This window comes from Marmota monax, unplaced genomic scaffold (assembly GCF_021218885.2).
Source record: "Marmota monax isolate L192 unplaced genomic scaffold, Marmota_monax_Labrador192_F-V1.1 WCK01_AAM20220418_F8-fsc00036, whole genome shotgun sequence".
In the NCBI taxonomy this organism is placed as follows: Eukaryota; Metazoa; Chordata; class Mammalia; order Rodentia; family Sciuridae; genus Marmota; species Marmota monax.
Genome location: NW_026694491.1, coordinates 12,831,607 through 12,854,269, shown reverse-complemented (window position 1 = coordinate 12,854,269; position 22,663 = coordinate 12,831,607). Strand labels below are relative to the sequence as shown.

General features: G+C 33.7%; 1 protein-coding gene across 2 annotated transcripts in view; it reads right to left on the bottom strand.

The window, feature by feature from the left end:
* The window catches only part of Mgat4c (MGAT4 family member C), a 794,840-nt gene that overhangs the window by 447,372 nt on the left and 324,805 nt on the right, over positions 1-22,663 (bottom strand). For both annotated transcript variants that reach the window (XM_058571319.1, XM_058571318.1), the window contains one exon: positions 10,724-10,834. The gene's annotated coding sequence lies outside the window, so the exon portion shown is untranslated. The remainder of the gene's footprint in view (positions 1-10,723; positions 10,835-22,663) is intronic.

The window sequence follows — 22,663 nt, the reverse complement described above, 5'->3', positions numbered from 1 at the left end:
CGTGGTAGATAAAATTTTTAGTTTTCATAATTCACAACATAGTTTATATGATTTAAAAGTGAACAGATGAATGAATAAAGAATATGTAGCATATACATACAATGGAATTGTACTCAGTTTTAAAGAAAATAAAATTACGTAATTTGCTGGCAAGTGGATGGAACTGGAGAACATCTTGCCAAGTGGAATAAATCAGACTAAGAAAGTCTGTGGTTGATTATTTCCTTTCACATGGGAGCTAGAGAACAAAATGGAATAAAAAAAAAGATTTCATGAAAACAGAAGAGAGATCAGTAAAACAGAGGTAGTGAATCAAGGGGGAAGAAAAAATGGGGAAAAAGGGGAAGAACTAGGCCATAAATTGACTAACTTATGCTCTATACTTGTATGAGTACTATTGTTATATACATATGTGAATGTAACATTCTGAACACTTCTATTATGTATAATTATAGTAAACTAATGAAGACATAAAAAAACTAAATAGCACTCTGGAATAATAACTGAAACTTATGTAGGCAAAAGGCTAAAATCCTATTTTTTCATTATATATATGATTTTTTACTTTATTATACAAATATAAATCTCTTTGTAGCCAAAAAAATCATGTTGATTATTTTACATTTTCAACATGAGACTTTTAGAGTGTTATATTCTTGTAATCACCAATGTTTCTTTTACAATAGAATTTCTCTAGATACTAGGAGCAAATTATACTATTGTTCTCCTCTTACTCTATATCCATTCCTGTGACTTTGGATTTTGCTATTGACATTCTTTGACCAATACAATATTAGTGACCATAATGGCCCCTTGAGAAGTCCTTGAGTGGGCTTTCTTACACTTCTTCCATCACTATGAAGTGTATTTTGGCTAGCCTACTGGTCTAGAAGGACATGTGTGGAGCAGAGATGACAAATTCCATCATGTCACTGGTTGTAGGCATTAATTGCAAATAGTGTCACAGAAAACCCTAAAAATTGAAATTAGGAATTTCAGGGACTTACAGTGGTATTCATCTCACTCCCAATTTCAGCACTGTTGCAATTATTTTGGTAGGGTTGATATGATTAGTACTTAAGTTGGACAACTTGGTAGGGACAAACACTAAAAATAAGGAGAACAGATTGGTGAATTTTCAATAATTTGGGTGAAAAGTTACAAATGTACAAATCACAGGTAAGTTAATAAAAAGATGATTCAGGAATGAGAGGTGTTGAGACCGAAAGCTGTAGGGCTCAATATTTGATTGTATTGGCACATGCAAGGTATGTGACAGAGGAAAATAGTCACCTTTAGAAACAGGCAGACAATAAGAATGGTGACTATTAAAAACTGGGAAAAAATCAGTTAACACAAAAATAATCTAAGAAAAGTATTTAAAGAAGACCAGTTGCCTGATGAGCATTATCATGCAAAGTAATTGGCATTGGATATCAGAAGTATTGAAACATCTTAAAGTAGTAATGACAAAACTGTTATGATGTGTGCTAGATGCTCCTAAGTATTTTGTATGTTTTTTTCTTATTTCATCTTAATCCCTTATAGAGATGAAAATATTATGTTCATTATGTTGATAAGAAAACCAAGTTGGGAGTTTAAATTCCTTTTTTCAAATTCACAAACAGTAAATGACAGCAGAATTAAAACAAAGGTTGTCACACACAGGACCTCAGGCTTATCTACTAGCCTTGACTAAAGATTAAAGAGGAATAAAAGAGACCTGGGGGTATTGCTCAGTGGTAGAGAGTGTGTGATACCCTGGGTTTAATTCCTGGCTCTACCACAAACAAATTACTATAAAAAGAAATAAATAATAACAGCGTCCATAAACTACTTGTATGATGAAAATTACTATTTTATTCTTATCAAAATAAAAATGTATGTGAATTAATCAGCAAAAAACAAATCCTTTTTTATACTTTCTTAAATAAATGTTATAAACTTGCTTAATATTTACAGTATATTATGTGAACATGTGCGTATGTGCTGGCCATAAAGTAGGACATAGGTTTTGGGTATCTTCACATGCCATATGAAGTAGATCTTCCAACTGGAAGAATGCCATGTAATTTAATGTAATAAAATCTTAATGTTTTTCTTGAATATTTCACACACTTCCCATAAATTATTAGACTTAATCTGAGCGAGAAAAAGAAACCAATTAGGTAAATAATAAAATATCAAGTAGGATGAGAGAGCTGTAGCAATCTGAGGTTGTATTTAAGGCAAATAAATGTGGGAGTAGTCCACAAGGACCTATGAGAATGATGTTTATGGAAGAGGGATGAGTAAATATATGAGTGTACTATGGCAAGCCCATGCTTGATGTGCTCAGGGAATTCCAGAGACAACCATGTGGCTGGAGGATAGTGAGTATGGAGACAAACAACGAGGGTGAGATGGATATAGCTGGCTGATGTGGAATATGGCACCTGTTCTAAGGAGTTTTTATTTCAAGGAAATAACAGGATCAGATATACTAGTTAAATATACTCTACTACCTTTTGGACTAGTGCGAATATTCACATTTGTACATATGGATGAAAATTAAAGCGTATTTTCTAAAGTCTAAGTAATTCGTACCACATTATTTTCCAAAGTGTGTTACTTAAGGAACTGCTTTAAGATACTCTCTATGGGGGAAAAAAAAAGAGGGTTTTTTTTTTTGTTTGTTTGTTTTTTTTTTATTTTATTTTTTTAATTTTTTTTATTGGTTGTTCAAAACATTATAAAGCTCTTGACATATCATATTTCATACATTAGATTCCAGTTGGTTATGAACTCCCAATTTTACCCCAAATACAGATTGCAGAATCACATCGATTACACATCCACATTTTTACATAATGCCCTATTAGTAACTGTTGTATTCTGCTACCTTTCCTATCCTCTACCATCCCCCCTCCCTCCCCTCCCATCTTCTCTCTCTACCCCATCCACTGTAATTCATATCTCTCCTTGTTTATTTTCCCATTCCCCTCACAACCTCTTATATGTAATTTTGTATAACAATGAGGGTCTCCCTCCATTACCATGCAATTTCCCTTTTCTCTCCCTTTCCATCCCACCTCATGTATCTGTTTAATGTTAATCTTTTCTTCCTGCTCTTCCTCCCTGCTCTGTTCTTAGTTGCTCTCATTATATCAAAGAAGACATTTGGTATTTGTTTTTTAGGGATTGGCTAGCTTCACTAAGCATAATCTGCTCTAGTGCCATCCATTTCCCTGCAAATTCTATGATTTTGTCATTTTTTAGTGCTGCGTAATACTCCATGGTGTATAAATGCCACATTTTTTTTATCCATTCATCTATTGAAGGGCATCTGGGTTGGTTCCACAGTCTAGCAATTGTGAATTGTGCTGCTATGAACATCGATGTAGCAGTATCCCTGTAGTACGCTCTTTTAAGGTCTTCTGGGAAAAGTCCAAGAAGGGCAATAGCTGGGTCAAATGGTGGTTCCATTCCCAGCTTTCCCAGGAGTCTCCATACTGTTTTCCAGATTGGCCGCACCAGTTTGCAGTCCCACCAGCAATGTACAAGAGTACCCTTTTCCCCACATCCTCTCCAGCACTTGTTGTTGTTTGACTTCATAATGGCTGCCAATCTTACTGGAGTGAGAATCAGGTGGTATAGCGATACCAGACTTCAAACTATACTACAGAGCAATAGTAACAAAAACAGCATGGTACTGGTACCAAAACAGGAGGGTGGACCAATGGTACAGAATAGAGGACACAGAGACTAATCCACAAAGCTACAACTATCTTATATTTGATAAAGGAGCTAAAAGCATGCAATGGAGGGAGGATAGCATCTTCAACAAATGGTGCTGGGAAAACTGGAAATCCATATGCAACAAAATGAAACTGAATCCCCTCCTCTCGCCATGCACAAAAGTTAACTCAAAGTGGATCAAGGAGCTAGATATCAAATCAGAGACTCTGCGTCTGATAGAAGAAAAAGTTGGCTCCGATCTACATATTGTAGGGTCGGGCTCCAAATTCCTCAATAGGACACCCATAGCACAAAAGTTGATAACAAAAATCAACAAATGGGACTTACTTAAACTGAAAAGTTTTCTCTCAGCAAGAGAAACAATAAAAGAGGTAAATAGGGAGCCTACATCATGGGAACAAATTTTTACTCCTCACACTTCAGATAGAGCCCTAATATCCAGAGTATACAAAGAACTCAAAAAATTAAACAATAAGAAAACAAATAACCCAATCAACAAATGGGCCAAAGACCTGAACAGACACTTCTCAGAGGAGGACATACAATCAATCAACAAGTACATGAAAAAATGCTCACCATCTCTAGCAGTCAGAGAAATGCAAATCAAAGAGGGTTAATTGATGGAAACAACTTTAAAAAGTATTGTTTATATCCTTTCAAATGTTCCTTCTTGACAATGAATGGTACATGTTAAAAAAAAAATCACAAGTCCTCAAGTAGAACATACTTAACCCTAATCTTTTCCACATGCATTTGTCCATAAAGCTGTTTTTATCACTTAATTCTTGTTCTCACTGCATATAAACAAAGTTGTCTCATATGCTCCAGACAACAAAATTATAGGTTGTCATTTTAGAAATGTAGCTTCATGAAGACCTTGGGTTTTTCTGTAGCCCCTGTGGATCTGGAAGGAATATGTATAACTACTAGGACTCAGAGACGAGATGATTAGGTTTGGGAATTAGATATGCTATATGATCAATAACCTACCATCAGTTGTGGATTTGAAGAAACCTTATTGATAACTATTAAAATAGGGCTTTAAAATCATATAAAAGCTTCATAATCATTTAATCTATGTATATACATACATGCTAATATGACTTATTGATGTTTTAAATCTAACATATTGTTTGGGGAGAAAGAACACATTTGTATGAGTTTCCAATCTACAAATTCTTCCGTATTTGCTCTATTTTTCCCTCAATATTGTTTTTCACTTTCAATAGGCTTTTCTTTTTTAGAGCAGCTTTAGTTCATATAAAATTGATCAGAATGTATACAAAATTCTCATACTCCTTCTTCTCCTATGTACTCAAATCCTCCCCTATGATCAACATTTTGCTCCAGAGTGGCACATTTGTTAAAATCAATGAACCTCCACTGACATATCATTATCATCCAGAGCCCACAGTTAGCATTAGAATTCACTTTTGATGTTGTACATCCTATGGGTTTTGACTAACCTATAAAAGATATATTTGGTAGGCACCATGATAGAATTATTCAGAATAGATCTACTATAAAAAATCCCCTGCTCTGCCTATTCATTCCTCCTTCCTTCCTTACCTCTCACAGGTACTGGTCTTTTTACTGTCTCCAAAGTTTTGCCTTTTTCAGAATATCATATGGTTAGAATAATAGAACATTTAGCCCTTTCTGATTTACTTTGTTCACTTAGTATTGTGAATTTAAGTTGCCTCTATGCCTTTTCACGGTTCACTTATTATAGCACTAAATAATATTTCAATGTCCAGGTATATACCATGGTTTACTTTTCATTTCACTTCCTGATGGTCATTTTAAAGCTTTGGAAATTATTAATAAAGCTGCTATAAATATTTATATTCAGGTTTTGAGTGGACATAAGTTTCTAATTGCTTTGGGGAGATATTAAAAAGTACAAGTGCTGAAATTTATAAAAAATGTATGTTTAGTTTTGTAAAAAACTGACAAGTTATCTTCCAAAGTGGTGGTACCATTTTGCATTTCCACCAGCGATAAATCATTGCTCTGTATCCTTGCCAGCGTTTGGTGGTGTCGGTGTTTTGGAGTTCAGCCATTATAATAAGTCTAGAGTGTTACCTTATTTTAATTTGCAATTTCCTTATGACTTATAATATGGACTATCTTTTCATATGTTTATTTGCTACCTGTATATGTCCTTGTCCCATTTATTTATTTATTTATCTAATTGTTTAAAAACATTAAGAATTCTTCTATTTTAAGAGCTATTTGTATATTTTGAATAATAATACTTCATAGCAATCTCATTTGCAAATATTTTTCTGGGGCTTATCTTTTCATTTTCTTCACACTTTTTCATAAACAGAAACTTAATTTTAATGAACTCCAGCTTATTATTAATTTTGTTTATAGAGTGTGACTTTGGTGTTGCACCTAAAATGCCAGGACCATGGCTAAAGTCAAATATATGATCTTCTAGGAATTTTATAGTTTTGGATTTTACATTTAGGTCTGGGATCAATTTTTGAATTAAATTTGTAAAGGTATAAGTTTTGTTGTCTAAATTCACTTTATGCATGTGGTTTTCTAGTTATCAAATAACCACTTGTACAAAAGATTATCTCCTCTTCATCATATTGACTTTTCTCCTTTCCTAAAGATCAATTCACTATGATTGTGCCTTTCTGGGCTCTGTACTCTTATTCCATTGATCTACTTGTCTATTTTTTCACAAATACCATGTTGTTTCATTATTACAGCTTTATAATTAGATTTGGACATTTAATACTGGACAAATTGTCAAACACGATCTGGAGTGGTACACTATGTGACTTACTAATATTCCTCAATAAAAGTGGTGCTTGCTCTTGAGAGTATTCTATTGTGAAATATATTCTCCATGAGAATGGCGGGACAATTTCCTGTTCTCCTTGTTGTTTATAATCCAAAAGAGCCCAACATTTCCACATCCAAACCTTTTTCTCATACAATTAACTTGAACTTAATTAAAGACTATTAGGAATCTTTACTTTGATGTCATGGACATCAAAATCAAGATAACTAAATTAGCACTTGCATCTTTCCTACATGCCTCTCAGGCTTCAGTATTTATTTTGTTAAAATGTATGAATATTTTAGTAACAAAACCTATTTATTTGACCATCTTTACATGCTTTTCCCTTTCTCCATTTCTGCTAATTTTCCTATCTAAATAAATAGTTATTTACACAAAATAGTAAAATTCAACACTCTGATGCAGACACATTAAAATATAAACATTATAGAACCTAATTGAGTTATTCAGGGGAGAAAGTATTTTTTACCAACTAACCCTAAATATAATATGCCTGTAAAATATACTCATTTTGTATCAGTGAATGCACCAAACTCTTCATACATATCAGGGTTCCCTGTAAGATTGCTAATATTTTAAAAACTTATAGTATTTAATACTGTGGAGCAAAGGAGGAAAGGGGGAAGAGAAAGAGGGAGAGAGAAAAACAAAAAAGAAAATACTGGGCTCAGCACAGTGTCTGGAGGATCCCTTAAGAGTATAGTCCATTAGAAGAGAAGGGGTATGAAAAGAAGTTATTAAAAAAAAAACAGAAAAAAATTAAATAAACAAAACAAAATTTCTTAGAAGAGTGTCAGGAAAGTAAAAAGGGCAAAAAAATCTTTAAATGAGGACTGATATATAACACTTAAGTACTGATGGGTATTATGTTTTGGACGTGAAAGTCCCCTAAATGTCCCACATGCTAAAAGTTTGGTCACTGCCTGCAGCACCAATGTGAGGCAGTGGTACCTTTAGAAGGTGGATCCTAGTGGAAGGAATTAGGTCACTAAGGCATACCCTGGTAAGGGATATTGGAACCCCAACCCCTTCCTTTCTTTTCTCTTTGTTTTTGCTTCTTAGCAGCCATGAAGAGAACAGTTTTCTTGTGCCACATGTTTCTGCTGTGATACAGTGTATCACCACAGACCCAAAGCAAGAGGACCAAGCAGCCATGGACTGTAAATCCTAAATCATGAGCTCCAATTAACCATTTTAATTTGGTTTGTGATCTCGGTTTCTGTCACAGCCATAGAAAGCTGACTAACACAGTAGGAAACAAGATGATCACTGAAAAGTGTCCAGTGGACTTAGCAATAGGTCAGTCATGTAGCTACCTTAGAAATTCTGGAAGAGTTATGAGGACCCAGGAAGTTTACAGAAAATGAAAGGTAAGGACATGGGCATGGTATTGGTAAAATCTCTTTGAGAAGTCTGTGTAGGTAGCAAATGCATGGATATCATCTAGAGAGGTATGCTCATGACAGCCATGGATTGGTGGATTTTGCAATTCACATAGATTTCCAATAGGAAGGATTTCAGAGTAAAATACCTGAGAAGTCAGAAATAGAGGAGGTAGAAGTTGGAGTCATGGAAGTTGGGGTGTTTCATATCAACACAAAAGGAGGAAAGCAGAGATTGTTGAGTGCAGACTGAATAAGCTTTGTAGATTTAAAGGCAAAAGGACAAGGGGGAGGGCATCAGATAATTTCTATTTTCTCAATGAAATTAAAAGGAATATTATCAACTATAAGGAAAGAAGGAGGGCAAAGAAGGCAAAGGAAATTTGAAGAATTAGGAAAAAAATGGAACTTACTAAAATGTGTACTTCTTAATGTATGAAAGGAAAGAAGTTGTGACAAAGCTTTCTTACTGTTTTTGTAATTGGAAGTAATGAATTGCATTCTGTTCATAAATTTTAGTTCTTTCTCCATGATCATAAAGTGGTAAGAAGGTTCTAAGATGGGGGACTTTTACCAGGAATCACTCTGAGGCTTGAAGGGTAGACAAAACTCACATAATGTATCCTCTACTTTGAGCCATAAAGAATAAGCAGAATGTGGGCATGAGAACAAAAGAAAAAGCAGTGTTTTGGGGCATGTGTAACAAAACTAAAGGCATGAAAGTAGGATATTCTGAGAGGTCCAGCAGTGCCATAGTCATCAGGGGCAAAGGTGCCATACCTGCTTCTCTTTCCTGCCGTCTGAAATTCAGAATGTGCGTATATTTTAACAATTACAGTTTCTCAAGGCAAAGAAAATCATGGAAAAAATATGTATATATACTGCTAAGGGTGGTTCTCACCCCCAAAGGATATTATTTCCATCTAAGAGTCACTTCAAAAGTGGGAAAGACAGAGTCTGAGGGAATTGGTACTTTTTACTTTGGTTTCCTGCTTCAGGTGCCTACAGCAACAATCTCTTAGGGAGCAGAAACCACATAATAATATAATTAATGATATTTTTTTTTGTCTCAGCACTCCTTTATACCAGAATCTCATTTCACAGCAAAGCTGTTATTTTTCTTTTAGTACCACATACATAGCAGAAATACTAAAAATGTGTTGTCTTAAATGCCTGCATAATTTAGATGAAGGCGAAGACAAGAAAATGGCATTGCTGTTGTTTGGTAAGCTCATGCATTAAAAGGCAAATTACTTTTTAAATCTGAAGAATTAATTCTCATTACATTAATTCTTATTTCTTACTCTTCCTGACTCTGCACACCCTTCTCTGCTTTTTCTTAACCACACCCTTCCTATAAATTAGTTATTTTCAAACATGTTTGATAAATTTCTGCTAAATTGGTATAAATATTTGATATTTCTTTTCTATTATAAGTCATACATTTTTCCTTCTTGATATATTCAGCAAAGTACTCAATAAATACATTATAGAAATGATCAACTGAGCAGGAATATGTAATAGCAACCAATTAGATAGGCATGGCAAGTTGCTTATATTTTTGAAACTGAGACTGCCACTCTGAGGTAATCCCTGGCAAGTGTTATATTCTAGTCTAACAGATATCTGAATTAAATCATGGGTACAACTGAGCAACTCAGAAGAATTAAGATTGCATCAACCAAGTTATTGTCATTTTAAAAATTTGATTAATCTTCAAATGCAGCTTTTTGATTATAAAATTTTTAAAAAATATTTTTCAGTTATAGATGAACACACAGTATCTTTATTTATTTTTATGTGGTGCTGAAAATCGAACCCAGTGCCTCACACATGCAAGGCAAGTGCTTTACCACTGAGCTACAGCCCCAGCCCCATAAAATATTTTTGATGATTATGTCATCATTGTTTTTTGAACTAATGCTTACCAAGACTATGAAAAGTTATACAACTACAAACTAAAAACTATAAATCTATGTAACATTACCATGCTATTACATTGTTTAATATACTTACCACTATCTAAAATTAATTATACATATATTGAATATTTGTATTACTGATACATATATACTTATACATGTTTATGTGTATCTCTCTATATATACATATATATCCTTGTTTTTTTTATCATTTAACATAGACATGAATTTAGATACAGTTTGAAAGCCCCAAATTTTATGTGAACAACAAAAATCTTGTACTCTGTTTACATCTGCAGTTATATTATTTAGTGATATGATTTGTGCTAAAGTGAAAAGTCATATACACACTAACTCTCACAGAATTAGAATCTCCAGCTTTATCAACTTTTAAGATGAGTAGCTTAGAGTGTTTCAAAAGGGTCTGCAAGGAAACCAAAGGACCAATTGGGCGGAGGTGATCTGCTAGGCTTTAATAACACCATTGATCATGAGAGAACTTAAACACATGGATTCACTTTCAACCATGGCATCAAAATACTGATCTTATTGTCCTCTTTATCCCAACCAGGAGATCCATAGTATTCAACATAAACTAACCCCACATTTCATTTGACAGAGGAGTAGTTTAAGAGTCCCCTACTTCCAATACAGATTTAACATGTGCAAGAGGACTTAGTGCATCAGTTTATCTTGCTATAACATAAAGGCAAAAAAACACCCCAAGAAAACATTAAAAAAAAAACCATTTTATGTCTTGTGATACACAGAAGAGCCTCTCCTCTGCCTGACCACATTATGGTTTGAAAGGATTTCTTATCAAACTCTCACCACACAAAGAAAAAGAAAGCTTCTCTTACCAGAGTGGGATAAAGCTTCAACCTTGCTGTCTCGTTTTCTGCAGCTCTTGTTTGAAAAGACAGATCCAAAGCGGCTTTGTGCATACAACTGATCTGGCTGATCTCCAGCCCCTGCACAAAAAACAGTATAATTGGCTCTCAAAAAAGTGTTGTAAACATTCATCATGATGGCACTTGCATGTTAAATCTGGTCACTGTTACCCTTATAAACTTTTTCCAAACAGGCAAATTACATTTCTTCTTTCAATTCTGGTTGATTGTTTATCTTTGTTCAAAGCTGATATTAATATTTTTAAAGAAAGCCTGAATTTATGAGTGCCAGATCCCATATATGTCAATACCTCTGAACCTTGCACTTGTAGCTAAGGCTTAAAAACAAAGAAATAACAACAAATAAAATTCCACACATACGTATGATTTTAAATCAAGAAAAATTGTCCAATAAAAACATTTACTTAGCTCCTGTATGTCTTTGTTTTTAAATTTGACAATATTAAGGCCACCATTTATATGCTAATGAGATATCAGTATTATTAAGTCTCTTTCATTTACTATTTGATAAAAGTCAACTGAACATTCTATATCTCTATTTTGCCCAGAAGCCACATCAATGATGCCTGCAACATACCCCAGAGTCTGAGACCAACTGTGCTGGATTTCTAAGTCTTGTTAAATATTCTACTGTTCCTTTGCCCAAATCTTCAAAGGGGCCCAGACACAATCAATCCTTTAATTTTTATGGGAGCAATGAAGGGTGTCACACGGCTTTTTTTTTTTCTTCAGATTTTTAAGCATTCAACTTTTATGGGAGCATTAACTGGTTATAACTGTGAATGACATATTCTTGTTTCCAAGAGAATATGAACGCTAGATCAAAAAAGAAAAAAGTACCAGCGAAGAACACAGTATCAATCTGTATCATTCTTTCTAATGATCTAAGCAATATGTTGATCTTACAATGACATGAAGATGTAATCTTTGCTTCCCATATACATGAAAGCTAATTAATGGTGATGAGCACTACCATCATTTGAAAAAAGAATCAACTGCATAGAAGGGATGGGTTTATTGCATTTTATATTTGTCATTTTTTTCATCATGTGTACAAATTAAAGAAGTATGACAAAACAGGTTAGGACTATAAAAATGATTTATAAATATATCCAAGAAGTATAAATTATGAAAATATGTAGTCTCCTATAAGCAGGTAAAAATCTTAGGTACTCTACAAGTGTAAATATCTGAAGCTAATCGTTACTAATTGAAATCTTCAGGTAAAATAAGGACAAACAATAAAGCATGGAAGTTAAACACTCCTTATTTATAAGTATTGGTCTCATTTGATGATTTATCTTTTGCCCTGAGTAGTTCTGGATTATATCCTTACTGGTGGTGAAACCCTTTCTCTTCTTCATTTGCGCTTTCCCTGTAGGTGATCTCCTCCAGTTTCCTGACTTCAAATATTGTCTATGTACTTTTGATTGCTAAATTTACATCTGTTGCCTCACCTCGCCACTGTATTCCAAATATGGTTCTCCATATGAGTACCAATATCCATTCCTGACTCTAATAGGATTTTAAAATCCAAGTGTGGCTAAATAGAAAATTCAATCACATCATGTTTTTGAAAGTCACACCTTTCTCTAATCTTCCATATTTTAATGACACTTAATAATTGCTCAAGCAAATAAAGTTTAAAATTTTACATTAAATACTTATAATAGTAAAATGCACGAAGGTTACCATCTTAACTATTTCTATTTGTAGGTTACATAATTTCACATTACTGTGAAATGGATCTTCAGAACTTCTTTTTTTTTTCATTTTGCAAGACTGAAACTCTATACCCATTAAATGACTCCTCAATGGGAATGACCCACTAATATATGCAGAAGTATAGAAAAATCTCTAAATTGTACTGAGTTCAAGAAGCTAAACATAAAGAGCGCATGCTTTATGATTTCATTCATGTGAAATTCTAAAAATGAAAACTTCATAGTGACAGAGAGCAGTTCAGTTATTGCCTGAAGGACCAGAAAGGAGGGATGGAAGTGCTGGTGTGAGGGATTGTGAAGGATCAAAATGAAATTTTTGAGGGTGACAGTTGTATTTTTTTTTTTTTACATTGCGATGGCTTAATGAGTGTATGTACATGCCAAAACTTGTCAAATTACTCTTTATATATGTATAGTTTGTGTCAATTAAATAGTACTATATTTATAATGTTTGTAAATAAGACTCCCCAAAATAAATAAGAGAATTATAATTGATCTAATGTATAAAGAAAAAAAATGTACAGGAACCTCACAAAAGAGACTAAGCAAATGGCTAATATTGTATAAAGGAGCTTACAACATTATTGTACTTCAGGGAGGTTTGCACTATATTGAGTAGAATTTGTAAAATGGATTCCTTCAAGATCTGGGGAGAAGGTAGAACATGTGAAACTTGTGTAAACTGATGAGAGGACAACATATTAGTACAAGCATTATGAAAAACTAACAGTATACACTGAGGCTGAAAATATACTTATCCTATGACCCTGTCAACAATTCTACTAGTTTCACATTAAGAATGTACACACATATGACACCAAAAGATACAAACATCAGATTACTAGATTTTTATGGAAGCTTGCTTTGTAGTACCTAAAAATTGGAAACTATCCAAATGTCCATTAGCAGTAAAGTGACTGAATGTGTTTTGAAATATTCACAAAATAGAACACAATATATGAATGAAAAGGAACTAACTTTTGCTTTACACAGCATGGGTAAACCTCACATAATGTTGAGATGGGATTCTCTACACAAAGATTATATCTTTTATGATTCTATTTATATGTACTTCAAGATGTATAAAACTAAAATGTTATGAAAGAAGTCAATCTTCTGATTATCTTCAAATAGAGTATATTTAGCAACTCAGAGGAGAAACAAAATGATTCCCTCAAACGTTGGTAATGTTAAAACGAATTAGGTTGTTCGCTAAGAGTTTCTAGTCTCCTGGATATGTGTTATGCTTCAATAAACTTCTTACTTCTAAGGTATGAAAACATACATATACAAATATAATAAAATTCACTGTGATATGACTTATTTAGAACAGGTTATTTAATGTTAAACATATAACTTAAAATATTTGTGAAAACACTGCTAAGTAAATTTTGTCCTGATAATGAAAAGCAATTACATGGATAAGGTTAAAATGTTTTGTTATGAAAGTAGTCATTTGGATAAATATTCATTCCAGGAAAGCTGTTTGAAATGGCATTGACCAGGTAAATAATGTATTTATTTTCAAAATAGTGTACAATTATAGTAGAGATACTACTTTGTATTCACTCCACATTACCTGTTTATAAAATATATTGAGGTTCTGACTCAGGGAAAATAACTATTTTTGTGCAGATTTACAAAGTCAGTATCTTAAAGAAAAAGTAAAACAAGGTAGTGTCATATTATTATCTTATTGCTTTTTTTATCCACATTACTAATACCATGGTATGTATTGTTTTATATTATTTCTTATTCATGTAATAAGGTAAGAACTGCTCTTGGGACTTGGAGCTACATAATGGAATTCATGCTTCTGATGTATATGGGTGTGATGATGGTGCTGAAAAGCAAGAGGGTACCAGTTACACAGAAGTAGGGATGAAAATCTGTAAATCTGGATAAATTTTTGTCACTATGCCTGCTTTTCCTCATCTATTAGACCAGAGACCCTAGGCCTAATAGAGAAAAATAGGCCCAAATTTTCATCATATCAGATTAGGCCCTGGCTTCCTTACCACTCCTAAAGCACAAGAAATAAAATCAAGAATTAATAAATAGGATGGACTCAAATTAAAAAGCTTCTTCACAGCAAAAGAAACAATCAATAAGTGAAGAAAGATTCTACATTTTGGGAGCAAATTTTTGCCACACACATCACATAGAGCACTAATCTCCAGGATATCTAAAGAACTCAAAAAAATTAACACAAAAACAACAAACAATCCAATCAATGGGCTAAGGAGCTGAACAGATACTTTTCAGAAACAGATATACATACAATCAACAAATATATGAAAAAAACGTTCAACATCTCTAGTAACTACAGAAATGCAAATCAGAACTACTCTTAAGATTTCATCTCACAGGTCAGGTTAGAATGGCAGTTTTCAAGAATGCAGACAACAATAATTGTTGGTGAGGATGTGGGGGAAAAGGCACACTCATACATTGCTGGTGGGACTGCAAATTGGTGCATCCACTCTGGAAAGCAGTATGGAGATTCCTCAGAAAACCTGCAATGGAACTACCATCTGACCCAGCTATCCCACCCCTTCCTTGGTCTATACCCAAATGAATTAAAATGAGCATATTATAGTAACACAGCTACATCAATGTTTATAGCAGCTTAATTCACAATAGCTAAACTGTGGAACCAACCTAGATGCCCTTCAATAGATGAATGGATAAAGAAACATCAATATACACAATGGAATATTACTCAGCATTAAAAGAGAATAAAAGTATGGCATTTGCAGGTAAATAGATGGAGCTGGAGAATATCATGCTAAGTGAAGTAAGCCAATCCTCAAAAAACCAAAGGCCAAATGTTCTCTCTGATAAGTGGATGCTGATCCATAATGGGGGGGGGGGACGGGTATTAGGGCAGGAAAGATGGTGAAATGAGATGAATATCATTAACCTAGGTACATGTATGACTACTCATATGGTGTGATGCTACATTGTGTACAAAGAAATGGAAAGTTGTGCTGCAATTGTGTACAATGAATCAAAATGCATACTGCTGTCATATATACCTAATTAAAATTAATCAATTAAAAAATAATTGTATGTGCTAAGCACTCAATATTTGCCTCTTTCATAATAGTGCACTGATCAATAAAGGGTAAAAAAAAGTGAGAGATGACAGTACTAAATCTATAGCCTGGCAGGAGACAACAACATAATAAGCCTGACATGACTAAAATAGACCTTCATGCATTGTGGATTATGCATTTTATACAAATAAAAAAAATGTCTAATCTAAATACTTAGCATTGCCACATCATGCTCTAGAATCAAGATGTTCGTTTGGCCTCATGTCACTAGTATTTTACATAAAAGATAAGCTTGCAATATAATGTCATAAAATGAATAAATGAACACTAAGAAGAAGAACAGGGTATTAGAACAAGGACCATATAGCTCGAAAGTCCCAAGAATGTCCTTTCTGGTCAAAGTATGCTTTTGCTTATATTAACTGTGACTGAGAACTTTGGCCTGAGTGAGAAAAGGACTGGTAACATCATGGCTAGGTATAGAAGTAACATGAACTATGTCAATAGACTTATAAAAGTTTAGATATTATTATCTATCACTAGGTAAAATCACTTCATTGCATAAATAACAGTTAAATAATGAGTTTAATAGAAGTACTTTGTATGAAAAGCCTTTATATTGACCACAGTCTGATCTAATTGTAAGTTATATTACTAAAAATAGTCTTGATTTACAGTGTTTCTCAATATTTTCTCAGGGGGAAAATGGGAGGTCACCTTGAATAGTGAAAAGACTGTCTTTGATCTCCCACAAAAGGGAGAGATGAGAGATAAGAGCAAAGGAGAGAAAAAGAAAGAAAGAAAGAAAGGAAGGAAGGAAGGAAGGAAGGAAGGAAGGAGGGAGGGAGGGAGGAAGGAAAGAAGGAAGAAAAAAAGGAAGGAAGGAAAAAATTGATTAAGGTTCACACCTTGACTCATTTTTTTTTTTTGGCCATGACATGCTTATGTCATGACATTTTATGACATTAAATAAGGCAGTATTTTGATAAATTACATGTGTAAGACTAATCATCTTAAACATGAGTCTTTTAACATTGTTTGCCTCTTCTAAGGAGCAAAACAATTTGAAGCTCTTTTTCAATGTGACTGTGTTTTTAATGATTAGGTCTTGAAAAGCAGATAAGTGATTCTCTGTGGGTGAGGTTTGGTTGAAAAGGACACTGGTTAAGGTGGTGAAATTGTTCCATGTTGTCATGTACATATACTTGCATATTTTTATCAAATTTCATCAAAATGTGCACTTAAAATGGATTTATTTCATTGTTTGCAATTTATATCTCAATAAAATGTATTAATAGTAGGAAAAACAATTATAAAGGCTGGACCAAGAGCCTAGAAGAACTTGGCTTTCAGTGCACCCACGGCACTGCACAAATCCTATAGTCTACTCTTTCCTGAATTTGCTCCACAGAAGGCCCTCATGTCAGGCCATAGTCTCACTAAACGCTCTCTGTAAAATGTTTATGTAATGTGCAGTTTCTTCCCTTTCTCTTATTTATATTAATTTACCAACTTAGTATAGTTATTTATGTGAAAATCTGTAGTTACATGAAATTATATGAATATTCTTTTGATACAGCATTAAAAATCTCCTCTATAATAAGTAAGACAGCCATCATATTATTTTTAAAAATACTAAACAAGCATCTAAGAAGTTATAATAGAATTGACTATCACTATAAAATAACCATTAAAAAATGTCATGTAAATAATGAGTGATGATGTTATATTAAGAATTGAATTTGAGTGGAAATATTATTCCTTTTTTTCTTTTCCTTATCTTTATTTCTATTCTGAGTTTTCCAGCCTCCCTATCCTATCCTTTTTCTCTCCTCATTCTCTTCAACTTTTTTTTCTTCTTCTCATTATTATTGCAACTAATATTTATGGAATCCTTTTATATGCCAGGTGCTAGTCTGAGTGTTTTACATATTGCATAAGTTACTTTCTTTCTTTAATCTGCCATATCTCCTTTACTAGGTCCTTCATCATCTACTTTCAAAGGAACTCGTCTCTTTTATTTTTACTTCTACTTTGAGGAACCCACCATATTCATGGGTATCATTTTAATAATAAACTCTTCAGAAGATTAACCTGTATTGCTACATTTTCTTTTTACCTACTGACTAATGAACCTATGTTAGCAATTGGGCTCTTTCCTTGTTATTTGTAGAAAAGCAAACATTGTATTTATGGCTGTATTGGTATTATTTATTCCCAAACTCTGAGTCTTAGGTTTGTGTTCAAGTTCCATTAGAATTTCTAATACCCCTCCAAATTAAACATCTGAAACATTTTCTTCCTCGGGCAATCTGAAATTCCTTCTCTGAATCTCAAATTGTCAACATCACTACTCTGTATCTCTCATCTAGTGAATAAACTTCCCTTCTGGTGTTACAGTTTTTAGTTGAACCACTCATCATTTTAAAGTAATTCGGTTCAATGCTGTGGTCTTCCTAACAACTATTTGGAAGCTATTACACTGAAAACTGTGATTAATAATTATATTTAAAAAAACAGATTCTGTCTGAAGACAGAATATTTTTTAAAAATAGATTATACATGATAACAATTTGAAAATAAAAACTATGGTGATCCTGATACTATAATGTTGTGTTAAATGTCTCTCTCATAGTGCACGTAGTCTCACTTAGCAAAATATAATGCAGCTTTAAAGACAGTAACATTTTTCAGAAACTTCATAAATCTATATACTAATTATCATCAGTTTTTAATGAACTGGTTCATTTTCTAACTCATTTCTTTAATTAGAATTTATTTAGCTTCTAATATATAATAGTGATTGCTCTATATGTTTACGAGTGAATGAGTGTCCTAAAATGATAAGGTCAGCCATGCAATATATAGATAATGTAATATATAGATTCAGAGCTGAACAATTATACACACACACACACACACGTAAGTAGAATGAAACCACTTTTATAAGCAACGTTTGCCTGCTTAGCATTTTGTATCTGCTGTTCTCTCAATCAACAAGACTCTTTCTCCATATACTGTATAACATTCTCCTTCACCCCTTTTAGGTTTTTGCAAAGTGTCACTGTAATAGTTTTCCATGCTCTGTCCATTCTATCTTGACAATGATAGTTTCCTTATGTCCTATGAGTTCTTACAAGAAAGCATCCAAAAACTTTGTGGTTTCCACTGGCCACAAGAGCTTGCATATTGAACAGGTTAGAAGGTTAAAATACCCTGAAGTCTGCCCACAGTTAGTGAAAGATGGGAATTAATAGTTAAGTGCCTCCTGTCATCCTTTGGATGGTATCCTGTGAGACATGGTTTGCACAATTTCTCAGAATCTCAGGGTAGGATTGAGCCCTAGTTGCTTCTGGCTGCTTCCAGTTCATTTATCTGATTGATACTGAAATAATATCCTCCTCACAAAAACTATAGAATCTCCATACCCAATTCAATGTTTAAGACTCAGTTTCCTGGGAACCTACCCTAAGATAGTCACATTCTTACATGCCAAATTCATCTCACCTCCCTGAATAAAATTTCAACTCCACTCTAAAACAAGCATAGCGATCTTCTTACCCTATAATAATATTCTCCTTTCCATTGATATGAGTTGACAAATTGTATTATTTACTGTTCGCTTATTCTCCAAAGACTCTCTAGAAAGTAAAGCTCTATAAGCAGAAAATTTTGTTTGCTGGTTGTATCTGTAGTACCTAAAATAATATCTGCTATTTGGAAAGTATTTAATAATAAGCTATTCAGAATAGAATTCTATTTTCTAAGGAATAAATGATAAAATGAATCTTAAAATGAATTTAGCTAAAAACAAAAACATTTTCCTCTGAGATTGACAAGGTAGCCCCCTGAAATGGGAAAAAGAAAATGCTTAACTAAAATTTACATTTCTTTTCCAGACAAATCAAAGGAAATCCTAATATAATAAATGTAGGCAATATGATTTTGCAAAAAGGGAGAAATTCTGCCAAACGTTTTATGAAGCCAAAAATAACTACAAACCAATATCCCTGATAAAAATAGATGAAAAAAATTCTCAACAAAATACTAGCAAGCTGAATCCAATAGCACATCAAAAAGATCATATGCAAGGATTGAGTGGTATTTATTTCAAGGATTCGAGGATGAGTCAACATTTGCAAATCAATAAACATAATACATCACATCAACAGAATGAAGAAGGAAAAACATATGATTATCTCAATAGATGCAGAAAACTTATTTGGTAAGATTCAACAACCTTCAATGTAAAAATTCTCAGTAAATTAGATATAGAAGGAACACACCTCAAATCAATAAAGCCTACACATGACAAACCCCTACTCAATATACTGCACAAGGAGAACTGAAAGCATTTCCTCTAAGGTTTGTAACAAAGAAAGATATTCACTTTCGCCACTCTTATTCAACATAGAATGGTTAAGTTTTAGCTAGAACCCTTAGGCAAGGGGAAGGAAGGAAGGAAGGAAGGAAGGAAGGAAGGAAGGAAGGAAAGAGGGGCATCAAAAGTGGAAAGGAGGAAGTAAAATTAATCAGCTTATGTCAACATTACTTCATATAAAAAAAAACTAAAAAGTCCATCCAAACTGTTAGAAATGATAAGTATAGTATAGCTGCAGCTTATAAAATCAGGATACAAAAAAAAAAAAAAAAAAACAGTAGAAACTTTGTACATCAGTAACAAAATTGCTGAAAAAGTAATCAAGAAAGTAATCCCAATTAAAGTAGTTACAAAAATAAAGTTTTTAAGATGGGAGGAGTAAGCCTGGCACCAGCCCAGCCCAGATGGGAGGAGGAAGCCCAGCCCCACCCCACCTGCTAGTCCAGAGGAAGCCCATCAACCCTTAAAACCCAGCAAAGGGGGTGTGGCTACCAGCACGGATCTGCAGCTGATCCAGTTACCTGGTTTCCAACTCCCCCACCCTTAGCTGCAATAACTCAAAATATTTCCCACAAGCTTTTGGAGGTTGTAGCTATCAAAGCAAAACAACAACTGTACTGGCACCTGGTTTCTACCTCAGAGACTAGAGTAGGGAAGATACAGGTGGAAGCTCATGTCCTTTCACACTGGCTATACCCACCACCCTGAACACAGAGGCTCAAGCTAGGAATAGACAACACCACCTACTGGAAGCAAGGAAAACAGTGTTCTGAGAGACTTTTTTTTCCTCTTTCTCTCTTTTCTTCTCTCTCTTCCACAACTTCAACATATGTGAAACCGAGAACTGTGCATGAACAACCGAATTACCAAAGTAATATAATATAGAGGAATTGCATATACCCCACCTTCCCCCCATTTTTTTTCTTTATTTCTATCTTACTTTCCTTTTCCTTCTCTCTTATTTCTCTTTTCTTCCTTGTTATTTTTTTTCTTCATTCATAGTCCCTCTATCCCACTTTCAATCTCCTAACTTTTGCTATCTATACATAGGGTAACTATCTAAATACAGATAGGAGGTTGAGTCTATACATTCTTCCATAAATTACCAGTCTATTGGTTAGAGTTCTCCAAAGGTGCTAAGTTAGTTTAACCTCATACCCTCACTCCTTTCCCTCTAAGTATAACATCCTTCGTCTGTAATTAAGTTTTCTATATGCCACCAGATATGGTATGCCTTTTATGAAACTGATGACTATATTCTTAAATAATAATTAAAACCAATATCTATAGACTTAGAATCTAACTATAAATGTATTAAAATGAAAACATGTCCTTAGATGATGTACTGTTGATACTGGGAACTGTTAACATTGACTTTCTCCGCAAAAGAGGGATTTTGGAGTTTTACAAGAACAATACAAATATATAAGGGGAAAACCATTAACATAACAGTTTCACAAAGCTAGAAAGAATCATGAGCAGTATGAAAAAACAAGGAAAGAAAGGACCACAAACAATACAGGTCAATTCAACATTAGATGAGGTAATATCTGCAGCTGATGGAATGTCAGACAAAGAGTTCAGGATATACATGCTTCAGATGATCTGGAGTCTCAAGGAAGACATTATACAGCAAACTCAGACAATGAAAGATCACTTTGACAATGAATTACATAAACAAATCCAAGAAGCAAAAGATCAACTCTATAGGGAGATAGAGGATATAAAAAACAAACAAACAGAAAACCTGGAAATGTAGGAAACAATAAACCAAATTAAAAACCCAAATGAGAGTATTACCAGCAGAGTAGAACACTTAGAAGATAAAACTTCAGACAATGAAGACAAAGTTTTTCAACTTGAAAAGAACATAGCTCAGCGAGAATGTTAAGAAATCATGAGCAGAACATCCAAGAATTATGGGATAACACAAAGAAACCAAACTTAAGAGTTATTGGGATACAAGAGGGTATAGAGGTCCAAACCAAGGGAAAGAGCAATCTATTCAATGAAATAATACTAGAAAACTTCCCAGACTTAAAGAATGAAAAAGAAATCCAAATACTAGAAGCCTACAGGACACCGAATATACAAAATCATAAGATATCCACACCAAGACACATAATAATGAAGATGCCCAACATACAGAATAAGGAGAGATTCTTAAAAGCCACAAGAGAGAGGAAGCAGATTACATTTAGGGGTAAACCAATCAGGATAACTGCTGATCTTTCAACACAGACTCTGAACGCTAGAAGATCCTGGAACAACATATTTCAAACGCTGAAAGAAAAAGGGTTCCAAACAAGAATCATGTATCCAGTGAAATTAACCTTCAGGATTGAAGATGAAATAAAAATCTTCCACGATAAACAAAAGTTAAAAGAATTTGCAGCTAGAAAACCAGCTCTTCAAAACATCCTTGGCAAAACATTACAGGAAGAGGAAATGAAAAATAACAATGAAAACCAATAGCGGGAAGTAGTACAGTAAAGGAAAAACTAATCATAGAGGAAAAACAAATCATGTTAAGTAACAAACATAATCAAATATGGCTGGAAATACAAACCATATCTCAATAGTAACCCTAAATGTTAATGGCTTAAATGCACCAATCAAAAGACATAGGCTAGTAGAATGGATTAAAAAAAGATCCAACAATATGCTGCCTAAAGGAGACTCATCTGATAGGTAAAAACATACACAGACTGAAGGTAAAAGGTTG